The sequence below is a fragment of the Mauremys reevesii genome, linkage group 14 (genome assembly GCF_016161935.1).
Source record: "Mauremys reevesii isolate NIE-2019 linkage group 14, ASM1616193v1, whole genome shotgun sequence".
NCBI lineage: Eukaryota > Metazoa > Chordata > Testudines > Geoemydidae > Mauremys > Mauremys reevesii.
The window spans coordinates 28925793-28949545 of NC_052636.1; the positions used below are offsets into that span (position 1 = coordinate 28925793).

The 23753-nt window shown below is 53.6% G+C and overlaps 1 pseudogene; it reads left to right on the forward strand.

The window, feature by feature from the left end:
* The first annotated feature begins 5357 nt into the window (after nt 1-5357).
* LOC120381574 overlaps nt 5358-23753 on the forward strand; it is a 158454-nt pseudogene continuing 140058 nt past the window's right edge.

A 23753-nucleotide genomic window follows, 5' to 3' on the forward strand; every position in this document is an offset into this window, starting at 1 on the left:
TACACCTGGTCTGCTTGGGGTGTAGCGAATGCAGCGCTGGTGATCCAGCGCTGCTCATCAGGTGTGGACACACACCAGCGCTTTAATTGGCCTCCAGGGAATAAGGAGATGTCCCAGAATTCCTGTTCAGCCACTCTGCTCATCAGTTTGCACTCCACTGCTCTGGCCTCAGGTGACCCGCCCCTTTAAGTGCCCTGGGAATTTTAAAAATCCCCTTCCTGTTTGCTGCAGCCAGGTGTGGAGTGCAATCAGTTAATCTTTGCAGGTGACCATGCCTCCACGTGGCAAACGAGCCCCAGCATGGAGCACTAGCGAGTTGCTGGACCTCATTAGTGTTTGGGGGCAGGAAGCTGTGCAGTCCCAGCTGCGCTCCAGCCGTAGGAATTATGATACCTTTGGGCAGGTATCAAGATCCATGCTGGGTAGGGGCCATGAGCGGGATGCGCTGCAATGCAGGGTTAAAGTGAAGGAGCTGCGGAGTGCCTATTACAAAGCCCGTGAGGTAAACCGACGCTCGGGCGCTGCCCCCACGACCTGCTGTTTTTACGGGGAGATGGATGTGATACTTGGGGGTGACCCCACTGCCAATCCGAGGACCACGATGGACACTTCTGATCAGGGTGGGGGACAGGAGCAGCAGCAGGAGGAGGAGGAAACAGCGAGTGAAGCTACTGGGATGGGGGAAGACACCCCAGAGTCCCAGGAGGCATGCAGCCAGGAGCTCTTCTCAAGCCAGGAGGAAGGTAGCCAATCCCAGCAGCCAGCAGTTGCTGAAGGACAATCAGAGGAGCGGGTTACCGGTAAGCTGCTTTTATTTTCAGGGTGGAAATGTTTCTGGAGAGGAGGTGGGGTTTGGGCTGCATGCAGGCATGCCTAGATGTGGAATAGCCCATTGATGTGGTCTATCACTTGCGTGTCGGCTGCAGTAATCTCCTGAAAAGTTTCAGCCAGAGCATGGGCAATGTGCCTGTGCAGGTTTATAGGAGAGCCACTGTGGTCTTTGTCCCAGTCAGGCTAACGCGTCCGCGCCACTCTGCCATGAGGGGTGGGGGGACCATTGCTGCACACAGGCAAGCTGCGTAGGGGCCAGGGCGGAATCCGCATTGCTGTAGAAGACACTCCCTTGCTTCCCTGGTGATCCGTAGCAGCGAGACATCTTCCAGGAGTAACTGCTGTGGAAAATGTTGGGAGACTCTTTAATGCAGATCCCCCTGTAGCTGTTTGCTGTCCCCAACGCACAGAAACCCCTGCACAGCCCTGAAGCAATCTCAGTACCCCTTACTCACCGTTTCGTGGGTCCTGTTCTGCTGTGTGCTATTATTTGTTATGGGAAAAGTATGCTAAAGTGAAGACTGTAAACTCCTTCAGTGTGTGGGAATTACTGTCTGGATGAGATAATGAACAATGCTACCCTGTTAACTGTTGCCATTTTTGCCTTCCAAAAGTGACCTTTACTGCTGGACTGCCTAGCTCCAGCACTGCTCAGAGACTGCAAAATCTAAGGAAAAAGCCGCGCAAAACCAAAGAAGACATGCTGAAAGCAGTTATTGATCACTCTGCTAGAGAGAGTAGGACTCTGCAGGACTGGAGAGAAAGGGAAAGCAGGATCCGCCAGAGGGAAAGCAGGATCCGCCAGAGAAACGCAGTGGCCAAGAGGAAGAGCACAGAGCAGCTGCTAAGCATCCTGTCGCGCCAAGCGGACTCTATGGAATCACTCGTAGCCATGCAAGCAGAGCACTACCATGCTACTCCCCCGCCCCCCCGTCCCAAAGCTTTTCCCCTTGTGCCCCAATGTCAGCTCAAACCCCCCTTCCCCAGCATCCAGGTTCTTACATCCACCAGCTGCCTCCAACACCTGTACTTTCACCAACCAGCCCTGAGAACTACAACCATTACCCTCTGTACTCAACCCCCATCACCATGCAGTATATGCACCCTGAAGTGCAGCAGTCATTGCACAGCACTCCAGACAGGACATATGCAAACTTGTGAATGTACAGTACACCAACCCACCACCCTGTCCTCTTATGTTCCTGAAATGTTGTGTGTCTGTCAAGGAAGTTTGTTTCTTTTCAATAAAAGAATTCTTGGTTTGAAAACAGTCTTTATTATTGCAGATAGTGGAAAGATACCTTAGCCCAGTAAAGAAACAGGCACTGCAAATCATTTTAGGGAATAATAAAATCCTACCACTGTAACCACTGCACTTCACTCCCATGCAAGGCAACAAACATTACTGTTGGCTTTCAGCCTCAAATTCTTCCCTCAAGGCATCCCTAATCCTTGTAGCCCTGTGCTGGGCCTCTCTATTAGCCCTGCTCTCTGGCTGTGCATATTCAGCCTCCAGGACTTGAACCTCGGTGGTCCATGCCTGACTGAATGTTTCACCCTTCCCTTCACAAATATTATGGAGGGTACAGCACACGGATATAACCGCAGGGATGCTGTTTTCCCCCAAGTCTAGCTTCCCATACAGGGACCTCCATCTAGCTTTTAAACGCCCAAAAGCACACTACACAGTCATTCGGCACCGGCTCAGCCTGTAGTTGAACCGGTCCTTGCTCCTGTCAAGCTTCCCTGTATAGGGTTTCATGAGCCAAGGCAGTAACGGGTAAGCGGGGTCTCCAAGGATCACAATGGGCATTTCGACGTCCCCTACTGTGATCTTCCTGTCTGGGAAAAAAGTCCCTGCCTGCATCTTCCTGAACAGGCCACTGTTCCGAAAGATGCGTACATCATGCACCTTTCCAGGCCAGCCTGTGTAAATGTCAATGAAATGCCCACGGTGATCCACAAGCGCCTGGAGAACCATAGAGAAATACCCCTTCCGATTAACATACTCGGATGCTAGGTGGGGGGGTGCCAGAATAGGAATATGCGTCCTATCTATCGCCCCTCCACAGTTAGGGAAACCCATTTGTGCAAAGCCATCCACAATGTCCTGCACGTTCCCCAGAGTCACGGTTCTTCTTAGCAGAATGCGATTAATTGCACTGGAAACTTGCATCAACACGATTCCAGCGGTCGACTTTCCCACTCCAAACTGGTTCCCGACCAACCGGTAGCTGTCTGGAGTTGCCAGCTTCCAGATTGCAATAGCCACCCGCTTTTCCACCGTCAGGACAGCTCTCCATCTTGTGTCCTTGCGCCGCAGGGTGGGGGTGAGCTCAGCACACAGTCCCATGAAAGTGGCTTTTCTCATCCGAAAGTTCTGCAGCCACTGCTCGTCATCCCAGACTTCCATGACGATGTGATCCCACCACTCAGTGCTTGTTTCCTGAGCCCAAAAGCGGCGTTCAACGGTGCAGAGCATTTCCGTGAATGCCACAAGCAATGTAGTGTCACACGCGGCAGGCTACTCGATATCGTCGGACTCCTCACTGTCAATTTGGAGCTGAAGGAAGAGCTCAACTGCCAAATGACACTCATCAGCACAGTCCTCAGCAGCTCGGGCTCCATTTCCCACAGAAATTGTGATTAAAACACAGCAAGCGACTCACAAACGTGGCCGGAATAACTGTGACTGCTGGAATGTGAAGCGATGCACCACGGGGCGTTGGAACAGGAAGCGGAATGACCCGCACACTTCCTTCCCCTTCCCACAATACTCAGCGCCAAAATAGGACGAGGTGCTCTGTGGGATAGCTGCCCACAATGCACCTCTCAATACAGCGCTGGAAATGCTGTCAAGTGTGGCCACACTGCAGCGCTGTTAGCTGCAAGTGTGGCCACACACCAGCGCTGTCCGTACACGGGTGCATGGCCAGCGCTGTAACTCCCAGCGCTGCAATTTTCATGTGTAGCCAAGGCCTTAGAGGTGGAAAAACCCCAGGCTTGGGCTGTGACTGCCCTATTTGAGCAATTGGTCCTGAATTGGCACTCTCAGTTGGGTCCCACCAGAACCGCCTCGTCACACCCTGTTCTAATTAATATTCTTTACTACTGACTTCCCTTTTCTTCCTTATATTTTATTTGGAGAGTGTTTCCTACCAGGGAGCCATTAGTAGGGTCCAGAGCCAGCCCCATCTCCTATATCAAACTCTGGCTAGTAGGTATGTGATAAATGTGACGCCCCTGCCTGCGTCTGTCATCTGGGAGACACAAAGTTTCTCTCTTTCTACCCTCTGATGCTGCCTGGCTGCTCTAAGCTAGGTGAGGTGAGACTCTGTTAACATGTGCCTCTCAGAGCTTCCATTTCCCTGATGCTGCTGTTCTGTGAATAGTGGGATTGTGAGTGGGGCAGCAGGTACTGAGTGTTGGACTCTTGCTCTTTCAGGGGCCGGTGACCTTCGAGGAGGTGGCTGTATATTTCACCAGGGAGGAATGGGCTCTGCTGGACCCTGTTCAGAGAGCCCTCTACAGGGATGTCATGCAGGAGAACTATGAGACGGTGACCTCGCTGGGTAAGGAGTCCTGTCCCCTGGGTTATTAGAACCTGTGGGGTCTCTGAAGAACCTGAGCAGTAATAACTTTATACCTTTATTCATCATACAAGTTTTGACAGGTTTCCTTCCCCCCTTTTTTTGCCTTATCTCCCACCCACTAGTACCATTTTTGGACATGTGCCTTTTTGGTGCTGTCACACATTTTAAAATTGCATTGAATGTATCCTTATTGGCTACATTCATAACTACATTAATCACTGTCGCTTTCATGCCTTTTCCTCATTTTAAGAGGAAAATATGCTGCCTGTAGAATTCTAAATTGAGTAAATAGGTGTGTGACTCATGCCTGGCTTGTGTGACAGTCAGATGAGCTCTTTTAGGAGAGCGTGTAATGTTGCCGTTCAGGATCCCATGGCTGAAGGGTTAAGCGAGCCGTGGGAGGGACGGAGATGGGGGGTAGTAGATATGCCAGGACATGGGGCGGGTGTGTGCAGGGTTAGAGCTAAGAAGCAGCAGGGAGGTAGGAGGCTGTGAGAGACGAGGAGAAAATACAAGAAGTTCTCAAGGTGCCGGGAGGTGGTGCTGGCTGAGAGTAATGTGAAGAAGGGGAGGGGAGTGTGGGGGAAGGGCACCCAGGAAGTGGGCTGGGTGGGTCAGTGGGAGGGAGGAGAGGTTTGGGGATTTGGAGCTGTGGGGGATCCCAGACCTTTAACCCCAAATCCCTACCGAAGCCTTGTTGCTTTAGAGCCTCCACTCCAGTTTTATTTCTGTTCAGTTTCACTTTATTATACATTTCCTCCCCCAAATATTATTCTTTTAACTCTTGACCTCCCTCTCCCACTCATTACCCCCCTCCTCACATAACCTCCCCATCTCCTATGCACAGCGACCCCGGCCACTGATCCTGAGTCCTTGCTGCATCCTCCCTCCTATAGCAGGGCCCCTACCGAGGCACAAATGGGCACTTCGTTGATGATGTGTCAGGGTGATATAGTCTGTACAATTTTTACACCTATAAGATTACATATTCCGAAGCCCTTCACACCAGTCGGGCTTATCTCTATACGCCGATACAGTCTGTTCCCTTCCCAGCTCTGATGCCGCAGAGCCTTGCCTGTGTCCCTGTTCCCGTTCTCCCCCTAACCAACATTCGACATTCATGGGGCCTCATCTGGAGCACTGTGTCCAGTTTTGGGCCCAACACTATAAGAAGGATGTGGAAAAATTGGAAAGCATCCAGCGGGGGGCAACAAAAATGGTTAGGGGACTGGAACACATGACTTCTGAGGAGAGGCTGAGGGAACTGGGATTGTTTAGTCTGCAGAAGAGAAGAATGAGGGGGGATTTGATAGCTGTTTTCAACTATCTGAAAGGGGGCTCCAAAGAGGATGGATCTAGGGGTACGTCTTCACTACCCGCCGGATCGGCGGGTAGCAATCGATTTCTCGGAGTTCAATATATCGCGTATCATCTAGACGCGATATATTGAACTCCGAACGCGCTCCTGTCGACTCCGGAACTCCACCACCGCGAACGGTGGTGGCGGAGTCGATGGGGGAGCCGCGGACGTCGATCCCGCGGCGTGAGGATGGGTAAGTAATTCGAACTAAGGTATTCGACTTCAGCTACGCTATTCACGTAGCTGAAGTTGCATCTTAGATCGAACTCCTCCCCCTCCCCCCCCAGTGTAGACCAGGCCTAGACTGTTCTCAGTGGTAGCAGATGACAGAATAAAGAGTAATGATTTCAAGTTGCAATGGGGGAGGTTTAGGTTGGATATTAGGAAACACTATTTCACTAGGAGGGTGGTGAAGCCCTGGGATGAGTTCCCCACGGAGGTGGTGGAATCTCCTTCCTTAGAGGTTTTTAAGATCAGGCTTGACAAAGCCTTGGCTGGGATGATTTAGTTGGGGATTGATCCTGCTTTGAGCAGGGGTGGGACTAGATACCTCCTGAGGTCCCTTCCAACCCTGATATTCTATTATTCCAATTTCCTTCCTCCCTCCTGTTTGACCCCATTTATAGAGTAATATTCTCAGCTATACCTTAACCAGTAATTGTGCTGAAATTTAACTAACCAATTCTAACATATTGTGACATAATTCTCTAACCCAGGCGTCGGCCACCTTCAGAAGTGGTGTGCGGAGTCTTCATTTATTCACTCTAATTTAAGATTTCATGTGCCAATAATACATTTTAATGTTTTTAGAAAGTCTCTTTCTATAAGTCTATAATACATAATTGAACTATTGTATGTAAAGTCAGTAAGGTTTTTAAAATGTTTAAGAAGCTTCATTTAAAATTAATTAAAAATGCAGAGCCTTCTGGACCGGTGGCCAGGACCTGGGCAGTGTGAGTGCCACTGAAAATCAGCTCGTGTGCCGCCATAGGTTGCCTACTCCTGCTCTAACCAATTATAAACCACTACCTAATTAACTTACACCTGGCAACATTAATTATACAGGAGAGAGAAACAATTAGAGAACCAGACTGATTAACAATGTAAAAGTGGTGGCCATAAAGATAAAGCAATACAGAAATGAGGGTTTCACAACCACAACCATTGATAAGTGATTTCTTGCCAGACAGAATGCTATCAAATTAAGGTTTCTTTAACCATCTTAAGATCCAGACAGGACTGTCTTCCTAACAGCCCAATAGCACCTTATTTCAGTGTGACTGGTTTGGGATGTGAGGATGTGACCCTTCGCTTCCCAGCTTATGGCTGCCCCTGGTGCTTAGCCAAAGGCCTTAGCCTAAGAACAAGGCCTCAGACTATCCTAGTGAGAGAAGGCCCAGACACAGGCACACTGTGATTTTGATTCTTTGTTTTCATACTCCTGTAACTAACTAAGTGATAAAAATACCCCTAAGTTCTTAAAGTCTAGGCTTTGCAGGCAGGCCTGAATATCTCTATTCTAACAGAGGGTTCTACCCCTTCCCCCATGCTGTATCTGTCTTGTCTATTTAGACTGTAAATTCTTCAGAGCACAGGCCATCTACTATTCTGCATTTGTACTGTGCCTAGCACAACGGAGACACACTGTTAGTTGGTCCTTAGGCACTAAGGTAATGCGTATGATTAATAATAATAATAACTCTCCTGCCACTTGGAGCCAAGGAAGCTGGTCTTGGGATGTTACTGCTTAAAAATGATCTGAGCTTAAAACCATGGACTATTCTTTGTGACAAGTATCCCACAAATTCCACCGACCTCCCTTGTTTTCTTTGCCTGGCATAGGGTTTCTAAATTCCAAACCTGATGTGGTCTCACAGCTGGAACGAGGGGAAGAGCCGTGGGTCCTGGACCTCCAGGCCTCTGAGAAAGAAGTGCTTCCAAGAGCTGCCTGCACAGGTGAGGACTTGGTTAAAGCAAGTCAAAAACTGTCCATGAATACAGAAAACATTCGGGATGCCCTACAAAGACCTTGTGAGCTCCCAAGTTCAGGATTGTTCCCTGCAGATGTGGAATAATTAGGCAGATGTCACTCATGGCTTCCCACCTATCCTGACTAACAACTGGCAGCAGATCCCTACCTGATCCCACTTTCCCCTGCATGTTCTGGTGAAATGCAGACCAAAACTGATCCTTCCTCTCTCCTCTGGGAAAATCAGCTCCTGATAGGTTTGATCTCTCCTGCACATATTTTGGTTTGTTCATCCCTTTTAAAATTCCTGTCTCTGAGATTTCCTTTCTCTCAGGCACAGGGAGTGACCTATGTCTGGATTCTCTCTGTCTCCCATCAGGTGATAGGATGGTGCGTGAGAATGAGGAGCAGAAACCCCAGCAGGAAGATGCTGAGCAAGGAGAACCACATGGGACGTTATCAGGAAGACCCAAAGGGAATGTTTCCAGGAGTTGTGCACTCCGAGAAACAGTAAAAGCCTCTGAGACTCAGCAGAGGCCAGAGGAGAACTTCAGTAGCGTCTCAGACGTTATTACACATGAGAGAATCAACTTGGAAGAGACAAACTACACATGCCACGAGTGCGGGAAAAACTTCAGTCAGCGCTCAAACCTTATCACACATCAGAGAATCCACACAGGAGAGATGCCCTACACGTGCGCTGAGTGCGGGAAAAGCTTCAATCGGCGCTCAAACCTTATCACACATCAGAGAATCCACACAGGGGAGACGCCCTACACATGCGCTGAGTGTGGGGAAAGCTTCATTTGGCGCTCAAACCTTATCACACATCAGAGAATCCACATGGGGGAGACGCCCTACACGTGCGCTGAGTGCGGGAAAAGCTTCAGTCTGCACTCAAACCTTATCACACATCAGAGAATCCACACGGGGGAGACGCCCTACACGTGCGCTGAGTGCGGGAAAAGCTTCAGTCTGCACTCAAACCTTATCACACATCAGCGAATCCACACCGGGGAGACGCCCTACACGTGCTCTGAGTGTGGGAAAAGCTTTAGTCAGCGCTCAAACCTTATCACACATCAGAGAATCCACACAAGGGAGACGCCCTACACGTGCGCTGAGTGCGGGAAAAGCTTCCGTCAGCGCTCACACCTTATCAGACATCAGAGAATCCACACGGGGGAGACGCCCTACACGTGCGCTGAGTGTGGGGAAAGCTTCATTTGGCGCTCAAACCTTATCACACATCAGAGAATCCACACGGGGGAGACGCCCTACACGTGCTCTGAGTGCGGGAAAAGCTTCAGTCGGCACTCAAACCTTATCACACATCAGAGAATCCACACAGGGGAGACTCCCTACACATGCGCTGAGTGCGGGAAAAGCTTCAATTGGCGATCAAACCTTATCACACATCAGCGAATCCACACAGGGGAGACGCCCTACACGTGCGCTGAGTGCGGGAAAAGCTTCAGTCAGTGCTCAAACTTTATCACACATCAGAGAATCCACACAGGGGAGACGCCTTACACATGCTCTGAGTGCGGGAAAAGCTTCAGTCAGCGCTCAAACCTTATCACACATCAGAGAATCCACACAGGGGAGACGCCCTACACGTGCGCTGAGTGTGGGGAAAGCTTCATTTGGCGCTCAAACCTTATCACACATCAGAGAATCCACACGGGGGAGACGCCCTACACGTGCGCTGAGTGCAGGAAAAGCTTCAATTGGCGCTCTGCCCTTATCAGACATCAGAGAATCCACACAGGGGAGACGCCCTACACGTGCTCTGAGTGTGGGAAAAGCTTCAGTCTGCGCTCAAGCCTCAGCACACATCAGAGAATCCACACAGGGGAGATGCCCTACACGTGCGCTGAGTGCGGGAAAAGCTTCAGTCAGCGCTCAAACCTTATCACACATCAGAGAATCCACACAAGGGAGACGCCCTACACGTGCGCTGAGTGCGGGAAAAGCTTCCGTCAGCGCTCAAACCTTATCACACATCAGAGAATCCACACATGAGAGATACCCTACACATGCTCTGAGCGTGGGAAAAGTTTCATTGAGCACTCAGACTTTGTCAGACATCGTAGAATCCACAGTGGAGAGAGACCCTACACATGCTCTGCATTTGGGAAAAGCTTCAATCAGATGTCATTCCCTATTAGAGATCAGAAAATCCCAATCGGAGAGAACTGTAAGAAATGCCTTTATTAGGGCTTCCCAAAGATTTGTTTTAAAAAAAATCACATTTGCTAATTCCAATATAGTGATCTTTGCACCATCTTCACTGTGGTCTCTCAGCTCTGCCAGATGAGTTGCCTGCTTCTGCCTTTTGCAGCTAACCCTTCTTTGGGGTCAGTCCTGTGATCTTTTCTATCAGCTCCTTTCCTTTTGACTTGTAGGAGCGTGTGTCCCTCAGACAGGAATTTCATCAGCTCCAGGTGGGGAGAGGGTTGATGCCAACAAGCTACCCTGAGGCAAAAGTTACCTGTGCTTTACATCCACTAGGACTGTACATGGAATTGGGTGCTCAAGTTAGTGATTTTGGTGTAAAAAGACAATTATAGTTGTAGAGAAGAAGCAGCCCAGGGAGTAAACCGGACAGACAATGATCAAGTGATCTCTCTCCTGCCATCCATCTCCATCCTCTGACAAACAGAGGCTAGGGACACCATTCCTTACCCATCCTGGCTAATAGCCATTAATGGACTTAACCTCCATGAATTTATCCAGTTTTCTTTTAAACCCTGTTATAGTCCTAGCCTTCACAACCTCTTCAGGCAAGGAGTTCCACAAGTTGACTGTGCGCTGTGTGAAGAAGAACTTCCTTTTATTTGTTTTAAACCAGCTGCCTATTAATTTATTTGGTGGCCCTTAGTTCTTGTATTATGGGAGTAAGTAAATAACTTTTCCTTATCTATTTTCTCCACATCACTCATGATTTTATATACCTCTATCATATTCCCTCTTAGTCTCCTCTTTTCCAAGCTGAAAAGCCCTAGCCTCTTTAATCTCTCCTCATATGGGACCCGTTATAAACCCCTAATCATTTTAATTGCCCTTCTCTGAACCTTTTCTAATGCCAGTATATCTTTTTTGAGATGAGGAGACCACATCTGTACATAGAATTCAAGATGTGGGCATACCATGGAGTTATATAAGGGTAATAATATAGTCAGTCTTATTCTCTATTCCCTTTTTAATAATTCCTAACATCCTGTTTGCTTTTTTGACCGCCTCTGCACACTGCGTGGACATCTTCAGAGAACTATCCACGATGACTCCAAAATCTTTTTCCTGATTTGTTGTAGCTATATTAGTCCCCATCATATTTTATGTATAATTGGAGTTATTTTTTCCAATATGCATTACTTTACATTTATTCACATTAAATTTCATTTTCCATTTTGTTGCCCAATCACTTAGTTTTGTGAGATCTTTTTGAAGTTCTTCACAGTCTGCTTTGGTCTTAACTATCTTGAGCAGTTTAGTATCTTCTGCAAACTTTGCCACCTCACTGTTTACCCCTTTCTCCAAATCATTTATGAATAAGGTGAATAGGATTGGTCCGAGGACTGACCCTTGGGAACACCACTCGTTACCCCTCTCCATTCTGAGAATTTACCATTAATTCCTACCCTTTGTTCCCTGTCTTTTAACCAGTTCTCAATCCTTGATAGGACCTTCTCTTTTATCCCATGACAACTTAATTTATGTAAGAGCCTTTGGCGAGGGACCTTGTCAAAGGCTTTCTGGAAATCTAAGTACACTATGTCCACTGAATCCCCCTTGTCCACATGTTTGTTGACCCCTTCAAAGAACTCTAATAGATTAGTAAGACATGATTTCCCTTTACGGAAACCGTGTTGACTTTTGCCCAACAATTTATGTTCTTGTATGTGTCTGACAATTTTATTCTTTACTATTGTTTCAACTAATTTGCCCGGTACCGACGTTAGACTTACTGGTCTGTAATTGCCGGGATCACCTCTAGAGCCCTTTTTAAATATTGGCGTTACATTAGCTAACTTCCAGTCATTGGGTACGAAGTCGATTCAAAGGACAGGTTACAAACCATAGTTAATAGTTCATAACTTCACATTTGAGTTCTTTCAGAACTCTTGGGTGAATGCCATCTGGTCCTGGTGACTTGTTAATGTTGAGTTTATCAATTAATTCCAAAACCTCCTCTAGTGACACTTCAGTCTGTGACAGTTCCTCAGATTTGTCACCTACAATTTGGCAATGTTTATGCTCCTTTCTAGGATTTGACTTCCACTTTTTAAAGGAATTCTTTTGTCTCTCAGTGCTTCTTTTACATGTTTGTTAAGCCCGGTGGGTCTTTTTAGTTCTTTTACTGTGTTTCTTAAATTGGGGTATACATTTAAGTTGGGCCTCTATTATGGTGTCGTTAAAGTGTCCATGCAGCTTACAGGAATTTCACTTTAGTCACTGTACCTTTTAATTTCTGTTTAACTAACCCCCTCATTTTTGTATAGGGCCTGGTCTAAACTAGGCGTTTAAACCGGATTTAGGAGCGTAAAACCGATTTAACGCCACACCCGTCCACACTAGGAGGCACCTTATATCGATTTTAATGGCTCTTTAAATTGGTTTCTGTACTCTTCCCCGACGAGAGGAGTAGCGCTAATATCGGGATTAACATATCGGAATAGGGTTAGTGTGGCCGCAAATCGACGGTATTGGCATCCGGGTGGTATCCCACAGTGCACCACTGACCGCTCTGGACAGCATTCTGAACTCAGATGCACTGGCCAGGTAGACAGGAAAAGCCCCGCGAACTTTTGAAATTCATTTCCTGCTTCCCCAGCGTGGAGAGCTCATCAGCACAGGTGACCATGCACAGCTCATCTGCACAGGTAACAATGCAGTCTCCTGAGAATCGAAAAAGAGCCCCAGCATGGACTGCACGGGAGGTACTGGATCTGATCGCTATATGGGGAGAGGATTCAGTGCTAACAGAACTGCGTTCCAAAAGACGAAATGAAAAAGTATTTGAAAGAATTTCTAAGGCTATGACCGATAAAGGCCACAGCAGGGACTCAGTGCAGTGCAGAGTGAAAGTTAAGGAGCTCAGACAAGCCTACCAGAATACCAAAGAAGCAAACGGAAGGTCCGGGGCAGGTCGAAAAACATGCCGCTTCTATGCTGAGCTGCATGCAATTTTAGGGGGCTGCGCCACAACTACCCCACCCCTGACCATGGATTCCGAGGTGGGGGTTGTAATCTCTGCCATGTCTGAGGATTATGCGGACGGGGAAGATGAAGATGAAGAAGAGGAGGAAGACCTAGCAGAGAGCACACAGCACTCCATGAGCCCCAGCAACCAGGAGCTTTTTCTCACCCTGACGGAATTACCCTCCTCCCAGCCCTCCCAAGCAACTATCCCAGACAATGACGCCATGGAAGGGACCTCTGGTGAGTGTACCTTTGCAAATAGCAAACATTGTTTTTTAAGCAAGCGTTTTTTAATGATTGATTTGCCTTGAGGACTTGGGATGCATTCGCAGACAGTATAGTTACTTAGAAAAGTTTGTTAACATGTCCGGGGATTGAGAGGAAATCCTCCAGGGACATCTCGATGAAGCGCTCCTGTAGGTACTCCAGAAGCCTTTGCAGAAGGTTTCTGGGCAAGGCAACCTTGTTCCGCCCACCATGGTAGGACACTTTACTACGCCATGCATGTAGCAAGTAATCAGGTATCATTGCATGGCAAAGCATAGCAGCGTATGGTCCCGGTGATTGCTGGCATTCAAGAAGCATCCGTTCTTTATCTCGCTGTGTGATCCTCAGCAAAGTGATATCGTTCAGGATAACCTGGTTAAAAATCAGGAATTTAAGTAAGGGGGATGGCCATTTTCCTACTGGGTTCGTGGACTGCAGCAGCTTAAAAAAAAAACCTTTCCTGCACGTAGCCAAGCGGGGGGAGGGGAGGAGTGAAATGCCGATGATCTTTTTTGTGTTTGGTCACCGGCGATCTTCCCCAAGCTACCAGCCACGCAGTGGTGGGGTGGGAAGGGTGTTGATTAGCAGGAGCTAGCGTGGTATTAGCCATGCATTGGGGGGAGGGGTAAATCACTGCAGAAGCCGAAAGACAGTGGCTTACCATGGCCGCATGCAAGCTGAATTCTGATGCCCGGACCTGTGTCTGTGAGATCTGTAACTCCAGAGCTGCAGGCACTCACTATTAAGATGAAAAATGCGACCTTGTAGGAAATCACATGTGCTATGTAAGGTGAATAGTGCTGTTCACTGTGAAAGAGTATAACCATTGTTCTGTAAAATGTATCTTTTTAAATATTTCTCTCCCTCATGCAGCTGCAAATCTTTCAAGCGTGCCTCCTCCATCCCAAAGGCTAGCACAGATAAGGCGGAGGAAAAAGAAGACGAGAGATGAAATGTTCTCGGATATTATGGAAGTTACACGCAATGAAAGAGCTCATCTGAATGAGTGGAAGGACGTGGTATCAAATTACAGGAAAGATGCCAGTGAACGTGAGGACAGGAGAGACACCCGAGATGAGAGGTGGTGGCAGGAAGACCGGCAGGAAAATCAGAGGTGGCGGCAGGAAGATCAGCGGTGGCGGGATGCAACTCTGGGGCTGCTGCGTGATCAAACTGACATGCTCCGGCGTCTGGTGGAGCTTCAGGAACGGCAGCAGGATCACAGAGTGCCGCTGCAGCCCCTGTATAACCACCCTCTACCCTCACCATGTTCCATATCCCCCTCACCCAGACGTGTAAGAACGCGTGGGGGGAGGCTCCGTGCACCTGCCAACTCCACCCCCGTGGACAGCCCAACCAGAAGGCTGTCGTTACTGTGAAATTTTTTTAATGGCCTTCTCCATCCTTCCTATCCTCCCAAACCACACCCTTACTTCTCTCCCTGTTTTTATAATGAATTAATAAAGAATTCATGATTTTTAAACGAGAGTGACTTTATTTGCATAAGTAAGATGTACTCGAAGGGGGAGGGTGAGTTGATTACAGGGAATGAGTCAATCAAGGGGGTTGGGTGTTCATCAACAAACACAGCAGTTACACTGTACCCTGGCCATTGATGAAGCTCGTTTTCAAAGCTTCTCTGATGCGCACCGCTTCCTGGTGTGCTCTTCTAATCTCCCTGGTGTCTGGCTGCGCGTAATCAGCGGCCAGGTGATTTGCCTCAGCCTCCCACCCCGCCATAAAGGTCTCCCCCTTACTCTCACAGAGATTGTGGAGAATACAGCAAGCAGCAATAACATAGGGGACATTGGTTTGGCTGAGGTCTGAGCGAGTCAGTAATGTGCGCCAGCGCGCCTTTAAACGGCCAAATGCACATTCCACCACCATTCTGCACTTGCTCAGCCTGTAATTGAACAGATCCTGACCACTGTCCAGGCTGCCTGTGTATGGCTTCATGAGCCATGGCATCAAGGGGTAGGCTGGGTCCCCCAGGATAACGACAGACATTTCAACATCCCCAACTGTTATTTTCTGGTCTGGGAAGTAATTCCCTTGCTGCAGCCGTTTAAACAGAGTAGTGCTTCTGAATACGTGAGTGTCATGAACCCTCCCTGGCCATCCCACGTGGATGTTTGTGAAACGTCCCTTGTGATCCACCAGTGCTTGCAGCACCATTGAAAAGTACCCCTTCTGTAGGAACTTTACACTTCTTAAGCACTAAGGGGGTAGGAAGACCGCCCCCGAATTTAGAGCGGCGGAAGTGGTTCCCCCCCTCAACATCCGATCAGGAGACACACAGATTAAGCGCCGACCAGGTGTTTACCACTGGAACACGCAGTGCATAAAGCACCAATCAGGAGAGGGGGCGAGAAGTTGGATTGAGATAGTACATGCACATAATAGGATGATTTATGTAACCATTTACAATAAAAGGACGTGGAAAACTCCCACGGGGGCGCTCCACTGGAACAGACTGACGGACTTGGCTTTATTTATTGCAACACCCTTCCAGTTTACGTACTGGGTGCCCTGGCACTCCGGTGCCAAGATAGGGATATGGGTTCCATTTATCGCCCCCCCCCCCCACAGTTAGGGAATCCCAGTGCAGCAAAGCCATCCACTATGGCCTGCACGTTTCCCAGAGTCACAACCTTTCGTAGCAGCAGCTTAGTGATTGCTTTGGCTACTTGCATCACAGCAGCCCCCACAGTAGATTTTCCAACTCCAAATTGATTCCCAACTGAACGGTAGCTGTCTGGCATTGCAAGCTTCCACAGGGCTATCGCCACTCGCTTCTCTACTGTGAGGGCTGCTCTCATCTTGGTATTATGGTGTTTCAGGGCAGGGGCAAACAAGTCACAAAGTTCCATGAAAGTGCCCTTACGCATGCGAAAGTTTCGCAGCCACTGGGAATCGTCCCACACCTGCAACACAATGCGGTCCCACCAGTCAGTGCTTGTTTCCCGGGCCCAAAATCGGCGTTCAATGGATAGAATCTGCCCCATTACCATCAGGATCTCCAAAGAGCAGGGGCCCGCGGTTTGAGAGAATTCTGTGTCTACGTCCTCATCACTGTCATCGCCGCGCTGCCGTATCCGCCTCCTCCTCGCCTCGGTTTGAAGGTCCTGGTTCAACATATACTGCACGAGAGTGCGTGAGGTGTTTAAAACATCCACGATTGCGGTATTGAGCTGAGCAGGGTCCATGCTTGCTGTGCTATGGCGTCTGCACATTTCACCAAGCAAAAAAGGCGCGAAACGGTTGTCTGCTGCTTTCAGGGAGGGAGGGGTGAGGCTGTACCCAGAACCACCCGCGACAATGATTTTTGCCCCATCAGGCACTGGGATCTCAACCCGGAAATTCCAAGGGGCGGGGGAGGCTGCGGGAACTATGGGATAGCTACGGGATAGCTACCCACAGTGCAACGCTCCAGAAATCGACGCTAGCCTCGGACCAGGGACGCACACCACCGATTTAATGTGTTTAGTGTTGCCGCGCGCACTTGATTTTATACAATCTGTTTTGCTAAACCGGTTTATGTAAATTCGGAATAATCCCGTAGTGTAGACGTACCCTGAGGGTGGGGGGAGTGCGCAGCTCCCCTTATAGCGCTATAGAGGCGCCTCTCCAGGGGTCGCAGCGGTGCTCCAAAAATTTCCGGCACCAGTGCATGTGGCAAGCACGCACACCTACTGTGGAATAGACCGGAGCAACACATCTCAAAGAACACCAGTTACGGAACAGGTAACTGTCCTTTTTAAAGGATGTCTAGATTTCATTCCTGTAGTAACAGAACTGGTGATAGAAAAGCAGGAAGAGGGAGAGAGGTGTGTGTGTACAGCTTAAATTGGTTAAATAGTCTAACTTTCAGTACTCAGTGTTTCAAAAATGTTAGACTGCCAACCTGTGTCATAGAGATGTCTTCTGTTTTTTAAAAAAAACATGAATAAAGCTACTTTAAGGGAAATTACTGCTTTGTCCAACCCTGAAGAGCTATGAGATCTTTGCTCACCAATTCTCATAAAACTTGTATTTGTTATGCCTTTTTGGTGACTTTATTTATAATAGATCATAATACTAAAGTTCATTTCACTGATTGATTTTAAAATGAAATTAGTAACTGGAAAAAATGGCCAGTATTTTTTTTAAACCTGTGACAATTATAAGCTACTGTATTCTGTCGAATCAAAAGTATATCTAAGTATAATCTAAAGTTCTCCTGCAAAATGCCGGCTGTGCAAATCCTCCTGTGGCTGGATCATTCTTGGGTTTTTATTTTAAGTACAAAATAAATATGTATAACAAATTTAAATGTATGTAATTAGTAATTTGATATGTTGGGTGGTGCCTCTTTTTATGTGTTTGCTCCCCTGATGTTAGAACCTGGCTATGCCACTGCTGTAGAGGGCTCATCACCCAGCAGCTGGGGGCCACCATGCGGCTCAGCAGGGCTGCTGGCCACGGGGCCAATGGGTGTGGATGGGCTGGGTAGGATCTCGGGAGTCACGTCTCAGGGATCTGCCCCGCTCCCCAGCACTGCTCCAGCTCTGAGCTGTCTCCACTGCCTGGGACCTGTGGGGCTCACCTGCCTCCCCGGGGGAAGAGCCACCTGGGACTGGTGCAGAGGCTGGGCCAGTCTCAGACACTCACAGGGAACAGTCGGGGGCGGGGGGGGGGGGGAGGCTCAGCTGGGTCCTGAGAGAGCCTGGCCCGGGTAGGCTCTGCTCCTGCTCTAGCCTGGCTGCTTCCACCACTCCCAAGGGGCCGGAGTTCTCCTGCCCCAGGACCAGCTCTGGCTGCGCTGCCAGCTCAGCCTGGCAGACACAGTCACCTCCCATCTGGGCCGGCTACTGTGGCTGGGGGTTAGGGTGTGGGAGAGTAGGTCTCTTGTGGGTCTGGGTAGGTGCTGGGCGGGGGTGAGGAGATCTGTGTGTGTTGTGGGGTTGTCAGTGGGGAGATCTGTGTGTGTCGGGGCACTGGGAAGTGTGGGGTCTGTGCGGGGCACTGTGCAGTTGTGGCAGTGGGGGCCACAGGGCAGTGAGGGGATCGATGGGGGGACTCTGGCCTGGTCTACACTACGCGGGGGGGGGCGGGGTCAAACTAAGGTACGCGACTTCAGCTATGCGAATAGCGTAGCTGAAGTCGAACTACCTTAGTTCGAATTTCCTACCTGTCCAGACGCCACGGGATCGAACTCCGCAGCTCCCCCGTCGACTCCGCCACCGCCGTTCGCGGTGGTGGAGTTCTGGAGTCGACGGGAGCGCGTTCGGAGTTCGAACTATCACATCTAGATTAGACGCGATAGTTCCAACTCCGAGAAGTCGAACTCTCCGCGTCGACCCGGCGGGTAAGTATGGACCTACCCTCTGGGTGGGGAGGTGCAGAGCACTGTGCAGTTGTGGGAGGGCTGTGGGGGTCTTCAGCTAGGGGGACACTGGGCAGTGAGGGGATCTGGGGGTTCTGAGTGGGTGGGGAGTGATCTGGGAGGGCACCGGGCAGGGGTTGGAGGGGGTCTCTGGGGGTGCGGCACTGGGTGTAGGAGTCGGAGGGTGCCGGGCAGGGGTTTGTGGGGTCTCTGGGTGGTGCGGCGCTGGGTGTAGGGAGTCGGAGGGGTGCTGGGCAGGGGGATTTGTGGGGTCTCTGGGTGGTGTGGCGCTGGGCGTAGGGAGTCGGAGGGTGCTGGGCAGGGGTTTGTGGGGTCTCTGGGCGGTGCGGCGCTGGGCGTAGGGAGCCGGAGGGGAGCCGGGCAGGTGGTTTGTGGGGGGTCTCTGGGTGGTGCGGCGCAGGGAGTAGGGAGACGGAGGGTTGCTGGGCAGGGGGTTTGTGGGGGTCTCTGGGTGGTGTGGCGCTGGGCGTAGGGAGTCGGAGGGGTGCTGGGCAGGGGGTTTGTGGGGGTCTCTGGGCGGTGCGGCACTGGGCGTAGGGAGCTGGAGGGGTGCTGGGCAGGGGTTTGTGGGGTCTCTGGGTGGTGCGGCGCAGGCGTAGGGAGCCGGAGGGGGGCCGGGCAGGGGGTTGGGGGGGGTCTCTGGGTGGTGCGGCGCTGGGTGTAGGTAGTCGGAGGGGTGCGGGGCTGGGGGTTTGTGGGGGTCTCTGGGCGGTGCGGCACTGGGCGTAGGGAGCTGGAGGGTGCTGGGCAGGGGTTTGTGGGGTCTCTGGCTGGTGCGGCGCTGGGCGTAGGGAGTCGGAGGGGTGCTGGGCAGGGGGTTGGTGGGGGTCTCTGGGCGGTGCGGCGCAGGGCGTAGGGAGCCGGAGGGGTGCTGGGCAGGGGTTGGGGTCTCTGGGTGGTGCGGCGCTGGGCGTAGGGAGTCGGAGGGTGCTGGGCAGGGGTTTGTGGGGTCTCTGGGTGGTGCGGCACTGGGCGTAGGAGTCGGAGGGGTGCCAGGCAGGGGTTGGTGGGGTCTCTGGGTGGTGCGGCGCTGGGCGTAGGAGTCGGAGGGTGCCGGGCAGGGGTTTGTGGGGTCTCTGGATGGTGCGGCGCTGGGCGTAGGGAGCCGGAGGGTGCCGGGCAGGGGTTTGTGGGGTCTCTGGATGGTGCGGCGCTGGGCGTAGGGAGCCGGAGGGTGCTGGGCAGGGGGTTTGTTGGGGTCTCTGGGTGGTGCGGCGCTGGGCATAGGGAGTCAGAGGGGTCCCGGGCAGGGGGTTTGTGGGGGTCTCTGGATGGTGTGGCACTGGGCGTAGGGAGCCGGAGGAGTGCAGGGCAGGGGGTTTGTGGGGGTCTCTGGCTGGTGCGGCGCTGGGTGTAGGGAGCTGGAGGGGTGCTGGGCAGGGGGTTGGTGGGGGTCTCTGGGTGGTGCGGCGCTGGGCGTAGGGAGTCGGAGGGGTGCTGGGCAGGGGGTTTGTGGGGGTCTCTGGGTGGTGTGGCGCTGGGCGTAGGGAGCCGGAGGGGTGCCGGGCAGGGGGTTGGTGGGGGTCTCTGGGTGGTGCGGCGCTGGGCGTAGGGAGCCGGAGGGGTGCTGAGCAGGATGTAGCATGGTGCAGCATGGGCCTGCCCCCCAGGGGAAGAAGCACGATGGCAGTGCAGGGCTGGGCTGGACAGCGTGGGTCTGGCAGCTCCCGGTTTGTAAACAGGGCCCTTGTACTGGGCTGGGGGGAGTGGGGCTGTCCCTGCCGTGCCATGACCCATGTCCCGTTGCCCCCGGCCAGCCCCTCGCTCTGAGGACTCTGCCTCCCTGCCCCATGTCCACATTTCCCCCATGGGGGCCCACAAATATGTTTAGCGCCAGGCCCACAAAAGGTTAATCTGGCCCTGTTTGGGGTGCAGGCTCTGGGAGGGAGTTGGCGGTGCAGGAGGGTTGCAGGCTATGGGGAGTTTGAGTGAGGGGTGCAGGCTCTGACCTGGGGCAGGGGATTGGGGTACAGGAGGGGGTGCGGACACGCGGGCTCTGGGAGGGAGTTGGGGGGCGGGAGGGTTGCAGGCTATGGGGAGGTTGAGTGAGGGGCAGGCTCTGAGCTGTGGCAGGGGATGCGGGTGCAGGGGGGGTGCAGACACGCGGGCTCGGGGGGGAGTGGGGGGGCGGGCGGGGTGCAGGCTCTGGGGAGGTTGAGTGAGGGGCAGGCTCTGAGCTGGGGATGGGGTGCAGGGGGTGCAGACACGCAGGCTCTGGGGGGGAGTGGGGGAGCGGGAGGGGTGCAGGCTAAGGGGGTTGAGTGAGGGTGGCAGGCTCTGAGCTGGGGCAGGGGATGGGGTGCAGGGGTGCAGACACGTGGGCTCGGGGGAGTTGGGGGTGGGAGGGTTGCAGGCTACGGGAGGTTGAGTGAGGGGTGCAGGCTCTGAGCTGGGGCAGGGGATGGGGTGCAGGGGTGCGGACACGTGGGCTCGGGGAGGGAGTTGGGGCGGGAGGGTGCAGGCTATGGGGAGGTTGAGTGAGGGGGCAGGCTCTGAGCTGGGACAGGGGATGGGGACAGGGGTGCAGACACGCGGGCTCGGGGAAGTTGGGGGCAGGAGGGTTGCAGGCTGTGGGGAGGTTGAGTGAGGGGGCAGGCTCTGAGCTGTGGCAGGGGATGCGGGTGCAGGGGGTGCGGACACGCGGGCTCGGGAGGGAGTTGGGGGCGGGAGGGTGCAGGCTATGGGGAGGTTGAGTGAGGGGCAGGCTCTGAGCTGGGGCAGGGATGGGGTGCAGGGGCGGACACGCGGGCTCGGGAGGGAGTTGGGGGCGGGAGGGTGCAGGCTATGGGGAGGTTGAGTGAGGGGGCAGGCTCTGAGCTGGGGCAGGGATGGGGGCAGACATGCGGGCTGGGGAGTTGGGGCGGGAGGGTGCAGGCTATGGGGAGGTTGAGGAGGGGGCAGGCTCTGAGCTGGGGCAGGGGATGGGGTGCAGGGGGTGGACACGCGGGCTCTGGGAGGAGTTGGGGGCGGGAGGGTGCAGGCTATGGGGAGGGTGAGTGAGGGGGCAGGCTCTGAGCTGGGGCAGGGGATGGGGTGCAGGGGTGCGGACACGCGGGCTCGGGGGAGTTGGGGCGGGAGGGTTGCAGGCTATGGGGAGGTTGAGGAGGGGGCAGGCTCTGAGCTGGGGCGGGGGATGGGGTGCAGACACGGGGGCTGGGGAGGGAGTTGGGGGGCGGGAGGGGTGCAGACTATGGGGAGGTTGAGGGACGGGGGCAGGCTCTGAGCTGGGGCAGGGGATGGGGGCAGGGGTGCGGACACGCGGGCTGGGGAGTTGGGGCGGGAGGGTTGCAGGCTCTGGGGAGGGTGAGTGAGGGGGCAGGCTCTGAGCTGGGGCAGGGATGGGGTGCAGGGGTGCGGACACGCGGGCTGGGGGAGTTGGGGGCAGGAGGGTGCAGGCTATGGGGAGGTTGAGGAGGGGGCAGGCTCTGAGCTGGGGCAGGGATGGGGTGCAGGGGCGGACACGCGGACTGGGAGTTGGCAGCTCGGCGCTGCACCAGGGAAGGGGCTGCGGGGTTTCACACGGACACAGACACTTTCCCACAGTCCCGGGGCGGGAGGCAGAGCCGGGGGCAGGGGGTCTGGCCGGTGGGGCCCGCACTCAGGCTCCCGGCCGGAGCAGGGGCCGCCCCGCAGTGCTGGCACAGACCGAGCGGCGCTGCGGGGTCGGAGCTCGGACAGGCCGGTGCCTGGGCCCGGGAACCCGCCCCGGCTGACACGCGGCAGAACCGAGACAGCCGGTGCCCCCGCCCGGCCCCCGGATCTGCGCGCGCAGCGGGGGCTCGGCCCGAGGGGCCCCTGTTCCCAAACGGGGTTTGTCCCACAGGGTCTGGCAGCGGCTCCCCATTTCCCCGGCCCCTCCCCGCCGCCCCTGCAGCAGCTCCACCCCCGGCCAGTGAATTTCTGCCCCGCTCAGCCCCTGGCAGCCCCGCCCCCCCGCTGCGATTTGCCCCCCGGGGCTTTTCACGCCCCCGCGGAGCGGGCAGCGAAGCGCCGGGAGCGGTGAGGGCAGAGAGCGGGCAGCGGCGACAGCGGCGGTTACTGCGCATGCTCCGTTCGGCTGCGCATGCTCAGTGCAGCCCAAGTAGCGAATCCGGAGCGGTGGCTGTTTCTGTCGTTACACCGGACCCGTCACGTGACTCCTCCTCCCGCCCCCGCGGGGTGCGTCACTTCCGGCCGCTGCGGGGGGGGAGGCTCCGGGCGCGTGGCAGAACCGGTAAGAGCCGAGCGGGGCCCGAGACCCCCCCCCCCTGGGCCGGGAGCTGGAGCTGGAGCTGGAGCTGGGGCGGGGGGTCCCGGGGCGGCCTCCGTAGCGGGGGAGGTGAGTGTGTGTCCGTGTCTCGCACCTGCCCCTCCCCCACTGCCGCCGCCCCCCCCGGGCTCCCCGCGGCCCGTGTGAGGGGGGGGAACCGTCACTGCCCGCGTGCGCTGGAGCGTCCCGTAACCCCCCCCCCGGGGCCCCTCCCCCTCCCCCCGGGGGCCCCGCACACCGCCCCTCCCCCCCGCGCTGGGGTTTGTGCCGGATCCCGCGGGACGGGGCCTTGGGGCCAACGGCGCCGCTTTTCCCCCCGCTCCTCGGCCAGACCCTGGTGGGAACCGCTCAGCTCTTATCCCTGATCAACACCTGCCCCCGTGTGTGTGTGTGTGCGGGGGGGGGTTGGTGTTTTCCCTGAATGGCCTGACGTTATGTTGTGGTGGGTTTTATTCTGTGTGATTTGTTTCATACGTATCTATTGTAGGGCAGCCTAGTGCCTTCAGCTGCCATGTCTCTGTCCAGCTCCCCCTGCTGAGGCAGGATCCGGTATCTGTAGATTATCTCTGTCCTGCCTGTTCCTAAAAACTTCCAGGGACAGAGACTCCCCAGCCCCCCTTGTAAGACTGTTCCCGAGCTGACCTGCCTTAGCTCTGGGGACACCCACACAGACTGTAGTGGTGAGCAGCTCTGGAGAGAGAGGAGACCCCAGTGAGTGGCAGCTGGATAAAGAGACTGAAGTTGGGAGGAGAAACATTGACGTGTCCAAGGTCACCCAGGCTGTCCGTGACCGAGCTAGAAATAGAGCCCAGTTCTAGGGCTGTTTTGGGCACTGAAGGTCTCTGCCACCCTGGTGTTTTAGGCACTGGTGCAAACCCTTAGTACAGACAGAA